The sequence below is a fragment of the Saccostrea cucullata genome, unplaced genomic scaffold, assembly GCF_032062105.1.
Source record: "Saccostrea cucullata isolate Sc308-1 unplaced genomic scaffold, CSIRO_AGI_Scuc_v1 ctg2173, whole genome shotgun sequence".
Taxonomy (NCBI): domain Eukaryota; kingdom Metazoa; phylum Mollusca; class Bivalvia; order Ostreida; family Ostreidae; genus Saccostrea; species Saccostrea cuccullata.
Window position 1 is genome coordinate 58,265 of NW_026936425.1, and position 13,387 is coordinate 71,651.

The window sequence follows — 13,387 nt, forward strand, 5'->3', positions numbered from 1 at the left end:
AATGACTGGTATCTAACAGCCCTAAATATACTCTAGTAATTCTCAAATCTTTTTTTTTTATTTTGCTTTTATTGAAGAAAATGCATTTCTCCATGTTATTTGTAAAGTTTACATATTCATCAACTTTCCTCCCACAGTACTTCTCACTCTGTAAGAAATGTGGCATTTATTTTAGAAGTTTTATTCCTGGCTGGCAACAATAATTGCCAGCAGGAAAACTAGTACTTTAAATTTTAGAAATTTAAGCACCTTTAACAGTCATTTATAATGTTTTCAAAAATGACTTCGTTCAATGTGGTCACTGGTGAATAAAAGTTTTGATTTTTTTCAATTGATTTTAGTTAATGATGGTTGACAGATATGTACCATAATATCAATCAATATATTATGAAATACTTTTAAGTTTATGCAAGTCTAATGGTATGGGTCATGGATATAGGCCAAGTAAGCTCAGTCAGTAGAGCATCTGACCGGTGATGCAAGGGCCCCTTCTTAGATTCATGGTCCAGCCGTACATTTTCTCCTTCCTTGTTACATATTCGATGCTATTGACCCCTCTGGATTTGCAAGTGAAAGTCCTGTCAGGGGCTAATAAGAATTTGGGTTGTGTCTGCAAGGATAAAGATAACTTTAAGGAGGGATATATAATGGTTGTGCTATGGGTATCAACCTAGGTAGCTCATTCGGTAGAGCACCTGACTAGTGAAGCAGGGTTCCTGTGTTCAATTCCTGGTCCAACCATAGTTTATACCATACATTTTCTCCTTTCCTATTACACAAGTTTTAAATGTGCCTGAATTTTTACTTCAACAAAAAATATTATTCCTAATACTGTATACAGGGAAATTTTCGCCCCCGTTTTATTTTTTACCCTTTCACCCTCTCCTTGATTGGGTGAATTCAAATTACACCTCATAATTTCCTAAACAGAACTATGACTGGGTGAATTTAAAACAGGGCAAAATTGTTCACAAGTTCAAAAGGGTGAAAATAACATGGGGCGACATTAACCCTGTATACAGTAATGAAATTTATATTTTATTTCCACTATGGGATTTCTTTGTATTCTTAGTAACTATTCATATTTTCATATTTAAAAATAAACATATCTTTGGAGACCAAAATGTAATCTTTGTTGATAAGTAATTGTACAGGAATTTGCATTTTTGAAGAAAAAAAATTTTGACCATCATTAAAAAAAATTCTCACAGCAAATCTTAGCCTTTTTCTGTATTCATTTACTGTTACATATCTAGAAGGGATGGAATGTAGAAGCTTCTTGGGCCTTATAAATTTGTAAACTAGAGGACATATTACATATTAATAGGTGAAAACTTGTACAGTGTGTACTTTTGAGGTTGAGAAGTACAATTCCTACAGTAAAACTCAGTTATAACGAAGTCACTGGGACCTATGAAATTACTTCACTATATCTGTAATTCGTTATAACTGTATAAGAAATCAATTAAATTTATTTAGCTGGCTATCCAAATTGACTTCGCTATATCTGTAAATTTGCAATATTCGTGTTCGTACTAAACAAGTTTTGCTGTATTACCCAGTCTTTATTGTAATTTATTGAACAGATGTACATGCAAGTCCATACGATTTACAAATTACTCATTCTAAAGACTCTGATCTCCTTCTTATGCCTACAAAATGACAATTCATCTTAATTTTAAACTGTAGAGATACCTTTTATTTAACCAGTGAATTTTATAATTTTGTGTGTGCATGTATAGGTTGGGGCAGTCTCACTGTTTTTTGGTTTTTAATAAAATAAAAATAAAAAGTGGAGGAAATGTGCAATTTAATCCACATGCTTTATTCTGGCAAAAGTCCATTTTAAAGAAAAAGAAAATTTCTCCCTGATACATGTTCTTAAACTTGGTTTAAAAAAAATTCTGATACATGTAGTACCAATTATTTTCACTTACTAATTAGGTCCCATGCAAACTAGAGTATGTAAATGCCTTGAAGAAATCTAACTCTAAGATACCAAAGATCCTGGAACATATTTTCGTTTTGAAATTATTGAGAGTCTATATAATCCCTCAAGAGTTATTTCCCTTCGGCCGCCATATTGTTGGTCAACATGCTCATATCAAGGAAATAAAATGGTATTTTATTACTTACTGAAATAAAACAAATACCACAGTTTACACAAATGACAGTCATTTCAGGGAAAATCAGCACTTCAAAATTTTTTCATCACTTTTTACCATTTTCATGTATATGCACATGATCAAATGCATCAATGCATCTTTTCTGATAACTAGCTTACATTTGAAGACACTTTATAGAAAAAAATCAAGTTTATTTTTAATTTTTAATTGTGCTAAAAATTTTACAATTTATTTACATTTTTATTTAATTGTGTTTTCTTTTATCATTCTATGGTTTCTGTGTTTTGATCCAGTGTGGTGATGTTAATCAAAATTTTAAATTTATCATATGTTATAAAAAAAATATTTGAAAGTTTTCCCAAATAGATGGAACATCAAGCAGCTTTAAACCAGAATTTTTAGGTGTAATTAGGGCCACTTAATTGACTCAATGGTTGTCAATTATAAAATTCATATTGTGTATATTTCGAATACGTGTATCATGAATTAATTTTGCTTGATCACAAAAATATGCTGATGGATATATATTCTCGTATATATCTCTTTTTCACTCACTTGTTAATGCAATAACTCATTGGAAAATTTTCTACAATGTTCAAGGTCCTACACATTTATTACTTTTATTAGATGGAACCTTTTTTATCTTTCAACATTTTTGAAATGGGTCTTTAGATTAAAAAAAAAATGTTTACTTATTTATTTGTTTATTTATTGTTAAAAAAAACAAATGCTTTTAATTAACAAGATGCTTCAAATTATTTTTTGTTAACCTTTATTTCAAAGCAAAGCTTGATTTACGTATGTAAACAACGTGCACAGAAAAACGTCTGTGACTTGCCAGGTTCAATCTCGCGCATTATTGTTTTCATTTAGACGATGTATTGTATGTCTACTTACAAAACACCAAATAAACAAATAATAACCACCGTATGTCCAAAATATAAAACTTTGCAGACCATATAAGCTCTCGATATGCTTCAGACTGAAGTTCAGTAGCATGTGCATCCTACTTTCGTTTTAACAGGAAGAACTTCGCAAGGTTAAGGTCAAGTCAAGTTAACCAGAGTTTTTCTGCTAAAATATCGAAAATTTCTAAGTAATTTTAAGTCTACTAACACAAATTTATTAGAATTATTGATATTAAACTATTTTTTGGATTTATTTCTTTATTTTCCTTTATATTTGAGCAAGTTAGTAGATATTTATTACATGCGCGTTTTTTCCCTGTTTCCAAAAATAGCGGACTGACTTTCATCGTAACAAACGCCAAACACCTTCACTTTAAATCACAATTTCACAAACAATTCGCATATTTTCACATCTTAATTACCTATTTTTCAATGTGTTGTAGTTGTATAATACATTTTGATAGATTCTGAATAATTCACAGCTCATTTATACGTTTTATACGACGTTTTATGTGACGAAGCGCTAATTTCAGACTCAGACCCAACATATTGGGTTCCCGCACGCAAGCGTTTGTGACGTCAGACCCAATATATTGGGTTCCCGCACACAAAGGAAAACTCAGGTGACCTAAAAATGATTTGTTTGTTGTTGTCTGACCAACCTCATATTGCCCAACCCAAAAAGTTTCTCTGTACTTTAATTTTTCTGTTTTTTTTTTTTTGGTTTGAAGAGGACTATAGATTGCCCAAATCATTTTTAAGCGGTTAGCTTCGCTAGCCGCTATATGGCATGTGTCGGCAACCGGAAACCTCCATAAGGCGCTACCTATCGACAACAGAAACTTCAACAAAGCCTCTACCAATGATTTGTTTCTAACACATATAACATATGTTAAATAAAATCAAGACTATCAAAACAACATAATCTTTCGGTTTTTAATTTTTATCTGATTTTGTTTGTCAATGAAATAAATTTATTGTTGTATTTTAAAATTTTATGTATAGGAGCATTTGGTGTCGAGATTAAATTTCCGTGACGTCAGCTGATGGCGATCGGGCCCTGTGACGAAATTTGAAGTCAGCATGAAGTTTAGCTGATCAACGCGTTGGATTTAAACTTAAGGAAGAAATATATAGCGAGAAATATCATATTTGAACCCAATGCTACACGAAAACCAGTCGGCATATCCTATTTATGTGTTAAATTGAAGCCTGAATTGAACAGAGGGTCAAAATGGCGTTGCACACCTTGTGTATCTAAACTGTACATAGAGGGGTAGAATGTTTCGATATTTGGCTAATTTAGAGACTTGCCATAAAAATTCAGGTGCCTGTGATTAATTATAAGGCACCCCTCATGAACAATAAATATTTGATCGAATTATGCCACTGGCACAGAAAGGACGGGTTAATTACTGGCTTAAGGGGTTGAAGGTTATTACAGACTGCAAAACATCGGAGAATCTCTCGATCGAGTTTCATTTTCCTTGCCAAAATATTTAGCCATCCCTTTAATTAGCTTAAATAATACTAGTACATGAAGAAAGCTTTATATATAAAAAAACTGAATACATCTTCAGGGTTCTCCATCATTTGAAATTTAACTGTGTTGCAGAGTTTACGTGAAGCACTAAAATTTCGCGCTATTTTCGAGATCAAATTCGCAACTGAATTACTTTTCATTAAACTTATATAGGAACATATGCGCACACTTTTTAAAATAAATCACTATTTCGATATACAAATATTTTCGTCATACATATTGATAAAAGTAAAAACACGTGCTATGAAAAGCAAGGGAAATTCTGATCGATACAATCAAACTAATTACCACTTTTGAAAGTAAAGTTGTACTTTCTTGTCAGTTTTTTTTTTTATCAAATTACCGAATTGCAAAGGAAAAAATAGGGAAGCTTCAGGACAGGATGATATTCTTACGAGTTCCTTAAAAATGTGTCGCATGCATGAAATTTTAATCGTTACTGGTCGTAGAAAATTCTCTTGTGTCAGGAGCAACACAGCAAAACAGCTCATGGAGAACCCTGCAACTGTAAGCTGTACAGTTATAGATTACTTCCATAATGAAACGTTTGTTTTCTTCTCCTCTCTCTCTCTCTCTCACTTGAAATTATTTAAAAGATGATGAAAGCTTTGTTTCCAGGGATCAATTCTGTACTCAGTCTAATCATTACAAACGATTATAAACGTCACATTATTTAAATATTTGCCAAATACTCAGTATATGTTCGTTTATATATATCGTGCTTACAAGACTCTTTTTTGAATTATTTCATGTACCATTTACTAATTTGAACATTTATTGTATTTAAAGTCAATAGTGTACATTTCTTAAAACTTTATTATCTTGTTTACTTGTCTTTCTTCCTGTGAGAGAAATAGTTCATGATATTGATAAACAGATGTACTCAGTATCTGTATCAAAATACAGAATGAATAGTGATCGGTCTCAAATGAAAAACGGATCCTTGAAAGTCCCGGTGCCTAGGAGAAGTAAGCATCCCCAATAACAGGTCACACCTGCTGACCCGCAGTGAGCATACGAAACTAAAGCCCTCTGAAATTAAATTAATTTACAAATTCTCTGCTCGTCCATCCGTTTTTCTCAGACTACCCAGCTAAAGATCTATGTACAGAACTCCAAATAAATTAATCTTAAGAATTTGAATTATCATTACCGTCTTCCTTGGAAGACGGTATTGTATAGTTGAAGTTTTTTTTACAGGCGTCGGACTATGCACTTCCTCTCTTTTGTGATTGGTAGAAATTGCATGATGAGAAAATTTTCAATTATTTCATTGGTTGAAACGCTGTTCAAGGCAAGGAAGATAACTTTCTGATGATATATTTTTCGTACAATTCCAATCTTAAAAAAATGACAAAACGAACAACAAAATCAGCAGTAATTAATTCTTAATAACATAGGGTTTTTACTGTTTTATAGTGATAAAAGTGTTTTATAGCGATAAATAAAAAGGTCTCTTTAATTTCATTATAAATAAAATTTGATAGTAATTGCTTGCAGGCTTTACAAATTGTTATTATTCTTTTCCCCTTTCTTGTTTGAAGAGTGAATGGGAATCAGCCGAGGTTTGCCGAAAGCTCTCGGCCAGTCAACGTTTACGGAGTTGACCGAGCGACAACCGTGGTAGGGCTAATGCCCGTAAAAAGCATATTTAGAAATACAAAATCAAGAAATTCAAAAGAAGTATAGATCTGTTTACTATTTAAAATTGTTGCTAAAGACGGTAAGCTTTTTTGAAAAGTATACTTGTTTTATTTTCTTTTTGAGTAGGCTTCACAGTTACCTAATTTCAGAGTCAACAGAGCATGAAAGACAATTAAATTTGCAACATCAACATATTTTTTTTTTCGTTCTGAGCACATTTGGACGCCACCAATGGAGACAATTAGGAAGAAATTTTTGAAATTGAACTTCCTGTCTTTCAAACTGAAAATCTCAGGTTGATATTTTGAAACATACATTTGTGACATCAGTCTGGGATGTTATTGGTTTTTCCATTTAGTTAAGTACTACAAAAGTCAGTGTGTCTGCTTCTTCGCTGATGACATCGGACAAAAATATGCATGCTTACTTTAATATCATCACTGAATGCATTTTTTGTTAGTCTACACTGTACAGTCAAATTCCATGAAAGCATGCTAACCGCTTTTTCAGTACTTTCAGTACTTTGATTATTGTTAAGGTTTTATAATTTCTGTAAGACACATTTACATTGCGCCAGACATTGGCACCATGCGGAATTATTAATTAGTGCTGGGTATCACGGCTGAAAAATCGTACCGCGATGTATTGCAATATTATATTTTGTATTGCAATATATCACAATATAAAATTTTTAATAAATTTTGCTTTTCATCAATGTTAAATGAAAACATAAACTCAAATTACATGTATTCTCGAGTTGATATTGCAACTGCCTGATCGCGTTGTGTGTACACAGGTGGCAAGCTAAGTTTTTTGTGGCACAACTTTAAGAATCAAGTTGTAATATTCAGATTCTGCTTTAACATGAAGGGCTTTCATGTTTACAATTGTCGTCTTTTCGTTTCTGACAGACATGTCTCTGATTTCCGATCAAACTTCACGTTGCTTGCCGCCATATTTTACCTTGAAAAGGGCAAGTAACTCTTTTTGTAACAATTTATAGCATATCGAACCCGAACCGCTATTCACAAACAAGAGGCCCAAGGGCCACATCGCTCACCTGAGCACATCTACTAGGAAAAATCACATATCAGATCAAAACTGAAAGTTTACTGGGGGGGGGGGGGGGGCTTGAATTTTAACCCACCTGGGTGTCATGATTTTAACAATGTACAATCTACACAACCTGAGGATGATTCCATATAAATAGAAAAATATCACTAATCATGGCTTTTAAGTACTTGAAAAGAATATTTTTAAAAGGTTTCCCTATATATCCTTATGTTCAACTTTGGTCAACTATTTTGTGCCCAAAACTAGCCCCAGAGGTCATGATTTGAACAAGTCTAATCTTCATTAACTGAAGATGATTCCACATAAGTTCTGTCTTTCTTGGCCCAAAGTTCTATAGAAGATTTTTAAAGTTTTTCCTATATATTCCTATGTAAAACTTTGGTCAGCCATTTTGGCCCCACCCTAGCCCCAGGGGTCATGATTTGAACAAACTTGAATCTACACTACCTGAGGATAATTTCATTTAAGTTTCATATTTCCTTTCTCAATGATTCTTAAAAAGAAGATTTTTAAAAGATTTTTCCTATATATTCCTATGTAAAACTTTGGTCAGCCATTTTGGCCCCATCCTAGCCCCGGGGGTCATGATTTGAACAAACTTGAATCTACACTACCTGAGGATGATTCCACATGAGTTTCATCTTTCCTGGCCCAGTGGTTCTTAAGAAGAAGATTTTAAAGATTTTTCCTATATATTGCTATGTAAAACTTTGGTTGGCCATTTTGGCCCCACCCTAGCCCCGGGGGTCATGATTTGAACAAACTTGAATCTACACTACCTGAGGATAATTTCATTTAAGTTTCATATTTCCTTTCTCAATGATTCTTAAAAAGAAGATTTTTAAAAGATTTTTCCTATATATTCCTATGTAAAACTTTGGTCAGCCATTTTGGCCCCATCCTAGCCCCGGGGGTCATGATTTGAACAAACTTGAATCTACACTACCTGAGGATGATTCCACATGAGTTTCATCTTTCCTGGCCCAGTGGTTCTTAAGAAGAAGATTTTTAAAGATTTTTCCTATATATTGCTATGTAAAACTTTGGTTGGCCATTTTGGCCCCACCCTAGCCCCGGGGGTCATGATTTGAACAAACTTGAATCTACACTACCTGAGGATGATTCCACTTGAGTTTCATCTTTCCTGGCCCAGTGGTTCTTAAGAAGAAGATTTTTAAAGATTTTTCCTATACAGCCTACTCCGGATATATTGAAATTCAGGGGACCATGCAAATTATTTCAATATATCCGTAATTCATATAAGCGAAATCGTGAAGCCGCCATTTTTACAAGTTCAATCCCGATCTAAAATAATGGAGAACAAACCCGAACAAATTATTTTTGTTATCATTCATCTAAACAGTAAACAGATTACATAAAATATGATTCCTTGAAAGTTTAAATATTTTTTTTTATTTCTGTTTCATTGAAAAGACAAACTTCAACCTCATTAATATTCCCCATCGCATTTATTTACGCTTTGGAGAAAATTCACCGGACTTAAACGGTTGTAGTACTGCTGACCGCTGCTTGTATTTCGTCGTAACTACTCGGGTTAATCTGAAGTTATTTCGAATTTTGGCATATATCAATTGCCATTAACAGTACTATTTCATCTCAAAGTTAAGTGTTTTTTCCTAGATCTGTGAGGGTTACTATTAGGTTTAGCTATTTAGTCTGACTCTCGATGTGTCCGTATTACATAACGTTACATGGACGCAAAGAATTTAACAGTGAAGAATTTTATTTTGTAAGAGCATGCAGTATAAAAAGACATAAAATGTTAACTTAATTATTCACAACTGTGTATATCAACTGGTCAATCAGGCATAATTACTGTCACCAACCGTAACGACAGCCGCCAGGGAGTACTTCAATATAACCGTTATGAAAACAACTCATTATCACCTGTGGGGACCGATCAGTGACTTCAATATAAGCGAAATTTCAATATATCCGATTTCAATATAACCGTTATTTTAATGCAAAGAATATGAGAGGCAAAAACTGGGGATTAAGTTTTATTTCAAAATAAGCGGAATTTCAAAATAAGCGAGTTAAATATAAGTGGAGTAAGCTGTATATTCCTATGTAAAACTTTGGTTGGCCATTTTGGCCCCACCCTAGCCCAGGGGGTCATGATTTGAACAAACTTGAATCTACACTACCTGAGGATGATGTTTCATCTTTCCTGGCCCAGTGGTTCTTAAGAAGAAGATTTTTAAAGATTTTTCCTATATATTCCTATGTAAAACTTTGGTCGGCAACTTTGGCCCCACCCTAGCCCCGGGGGTCATGATTTGAATAAACTTGAATCTACACTACCTGAGGATGATTCCACATGAGTTTCATCTTTCCTGGCCCAGTGGTTCTTAAGAAGAAGACTTTTAAAGATTTTTCCTATATATTCCTATGTAAAACTTTGGTTGGCCATTTTGGCCCCACCCTAGCCCCGGGGGTCATGATTTGAACAAACTTGAATCTACACTACCTGAGGATGATTCCACATGAGTTTCATCTTTCCTGGCCCAGTGGTTCTTAAGAAGAAGATTTTTAAAGATTTTTCCTATATGTTCCTATGTAAAACTTTGGTCGGCCATTTAGGCCCCACCCTAGCCCCGGGGGTCATGATTTGAACAAACTTGAATCTACACTACCTGAGGATGATTCCACATGAGTTTCATCTTTCCTGGCCCAGTGGTTCTATAGAAGAAGATTTTTAAAGATTTTTCCTATATATTGCTATGTAAAACTTTGGTTGGCCATTTTGGCCCCACCCTAGCCCCGGGGGTCATGATTTGAACAAACTTGAATCTACACTATCTGAGGATGATTCCACATGAGTTTCATCTTTCCTGGCCCAGTGGTTCTTAAGAAGAAGATTTTTAAAGATTTTTCCTATATATTCCTATGTAAAACTTTGGTTGGCCATTTTGGCCCCACCCTAGCCCAGGGGGTCATGATTTGAACAAACTTGAATCTACACTACCTGAGGATGATTTCACATGAGTTTCATCTTTCCTGGCCCAGTGGTTCTTAAGAAGAAGATTTTTAAAGATTTTTCCTATATATTCCTATGTAAAACTTTAGTGAGGCAACTTTGGCCCCACCCTAGCCCCGGGGGTCATGATTTGAACAAACTTGAATCTACACTACCTGAGGATGATTCCACATGAGTTTCATCTTTCCTGGCCCAGTGGTTCTTAAGAAGAAGATTTTTAAAGATTTTTCCTATATATTCCTATGTAAAACTTTGGTCAGCCATTTTGGCCCCACCCTAGCCCCGGGGGTCATGATTTGAACAAACTTGAATCTACACTACCTGAGGATGATTCCACATGAGTTTCATCTTTTCTGGCCCAGTGGTTCTTAGAAGAAGATTTTTAAAGATTTTTCCTATATATTCCTATGTAAAACTTTGGTCGGCCATTTTGGCCCCACCCTAGCCCCGGGGGTCATGATTCGAACAAACTTGAATCTACACTACCTGAGGATAATTCCACATGAGTTTCATCTTTCCTGGCCCAGTGGTTCTTGAGAAGAAGATTTTTTAAAAATGCTATTAATTTTTCACTAATTCATAATTATCTCCCCTTGGAAGAGGGCGTGGCCCTTCATTTGAACAATCTTGAATCCCCTTCACCAACGGATACTTTGTGCCAAGTTTGGTTGAAATTGGCCCAGTGGTTCTTGAGAAGAAGATGAAAATGTGAAAAGTTTACGACAACGACAACGACAGACGACGGACAAATTTTGATCAGAAAAGCTCACTTGAGCCTTCGGCTCAGGTGAGCTAAAAAATACTGCGATACGTATTGTGAAGAACGAAATCGGGATACACCGGTTAACCGGTAATATCGCACAGCACTATTATTAATTCCACCTTCGGTTGTTATATATATAATAACTGTATTTCTCGTTTGATGATTAAAGTCCACACTTTGTATCATTCACATGACATTGTTTTGTGATCTCTCACACATTACTCTTATTGGTGTAGAACCTTTTGTGAAGGGGTGCAACGATACACCTACCCCATGATACGATACATATTACGGAATCCAGTTCATGATACGGTACGTATCGCAATACTTTTAAAATAAAATGAAAGACCAGAAAAGTTATATTGAAATCAGACCAAAACTGTAGGAGGAATAGCATTTTGAAAGAAATTTCAAAGAAATTTCTATTTTTAGTAACCACAGCAACACCGTTTACAAAAATCAAAAACTGATATAAGAATTATGTATCTTAGTGTAGTCTACTTGTGTGCCAAGTTATATTGAAATTAGACCAAAACTGTAGGAGGAGTAGCATTTTGAAAAATTGTTTACAGACAGACGGACAGACAGACATATCAACAAATCTTGGAAAATAACTTTCATTAAACAAGAAGCCCATGGGCCACATCACTCACCTGAACACATTGGCTAGGGAAAAAAAAGTAAAAATCGCTTCAGTATTGAGAAGTTTATATGAAAGGGGGCACTTGAATTTTAAAATACCTGATGATGCTTCCTTATTAATATAACAAATGGCTTTGCTGTTTCTGAGCAGATGATATTTTTCCTTTTATTCATTTGACACCCCACATTAAGGCCAAGCCCTACCCCTGGGGCCCTCATTTGATCCCGTATGACTTGGTGCTACCTGAGGATGCCTCCATATCAATATGAATAAACATGGCTTTTCTGTTCTTGGGGAAAAAAAATTTCCTTGATATTTCTAGGTATAACTTTGATCTCCAATTGCCCCCCCCCCCCTCCCCCTACTCCCCCTTTCATGAATTGAACAAACTTGAATCAACACTACCTAAGGATGCTTCCATAAAGATATAACCAATCATGGCTTTGTGGTCTTAAAAAGAAGAATTTTAAAAAATTTTAATGTATTCATTTTTATGTAAAACTTTAATTTTCCACTGTGGCCCTGCTTTACCCCAAGGGTCATGATTTTAAGAAACTTGAATCTACACTTCCTGAGAATATTTTCACAAAAGTTTCATCTTTACTGGCCCAGAGATTCTTGAGAGGAAGATTTTCAAAGATTTTTCCTACATATTTCTATGTAAATCTTGAGTCTGAACTACCTGAGGATGTTTCCATATAAGTTTCATCTTTCCTGGCCCAATGGTTCTTGAGAAGAAGATTTTTAAAGATTTTTTCCCACATATTGCTTTAATGTAAAACTTTGATCATTAGTTGTGGCCCTGCCCTATCCCTGAGGTAATGATTTGAACAGCTTTGCATCTGCACTACCTGAGGATGTTTCCATATAAGTTTTATCTTTCCTGTCCCAGTGGTTCTTGAGAAGAAGATTTTAAAAGATGCCATTAATTTTTCACTAATTTTTAATTATCTCACCTTGGAATGGGGTGTGGCCCTTCACTTTATCAAACTTGAATTCCCTTCATCCAAGGATACTTTATGGCGATACTTTATGGCAAGTTTGGTTGAAATTGGCCCAGTGGTTTTTGAGAAGAAGTTGAAAATGTGAAAAGTTTCCACACAGACGGACAGACAGACGTCAGACAAAATGTGATCAGAAAAGCTCATTTGACCCTTCAGCTCAGGAGAGCTAATAAAATGAATTCATCAAAGATAGTGTAGGCCTAACTGAACATTGAATACATATTGCACTTGTTAATTAAATTAATTAAGAGAGAGGAAAAATAACTTCAAATCCAAGATTGGAATATTTTCGAAGAACTGGGCATGTCATGTTTAACAAGGCAGCCCGTAAAATTGGCTAAAAGTAAATGCACGACCAATAACCATTTTTTGAACTGTGCCAATTTATTGTTAAAGATTACACAATAAAAACACACAAACATCCATCACCAAAGTCAACAGAAAAAATTGAACATTTTTAAACATTTAAAAAATGTCATCCCCTTTCACCCACTCAGATAATTTTTAATGGAATTGCCCTTACTAATGAATAAAGAAAATAACAGTTACCTGGTAAGAGATGAGGGTATATGTGGCTTTGATATCTTCCAGTGCATGCCAGACAAAAGAATCTATGTTTGGTCCAGTATCAGAGGTGGATCCAGAAGAATAGAACATTAATTTCCCGAAAATTTGAAAGAG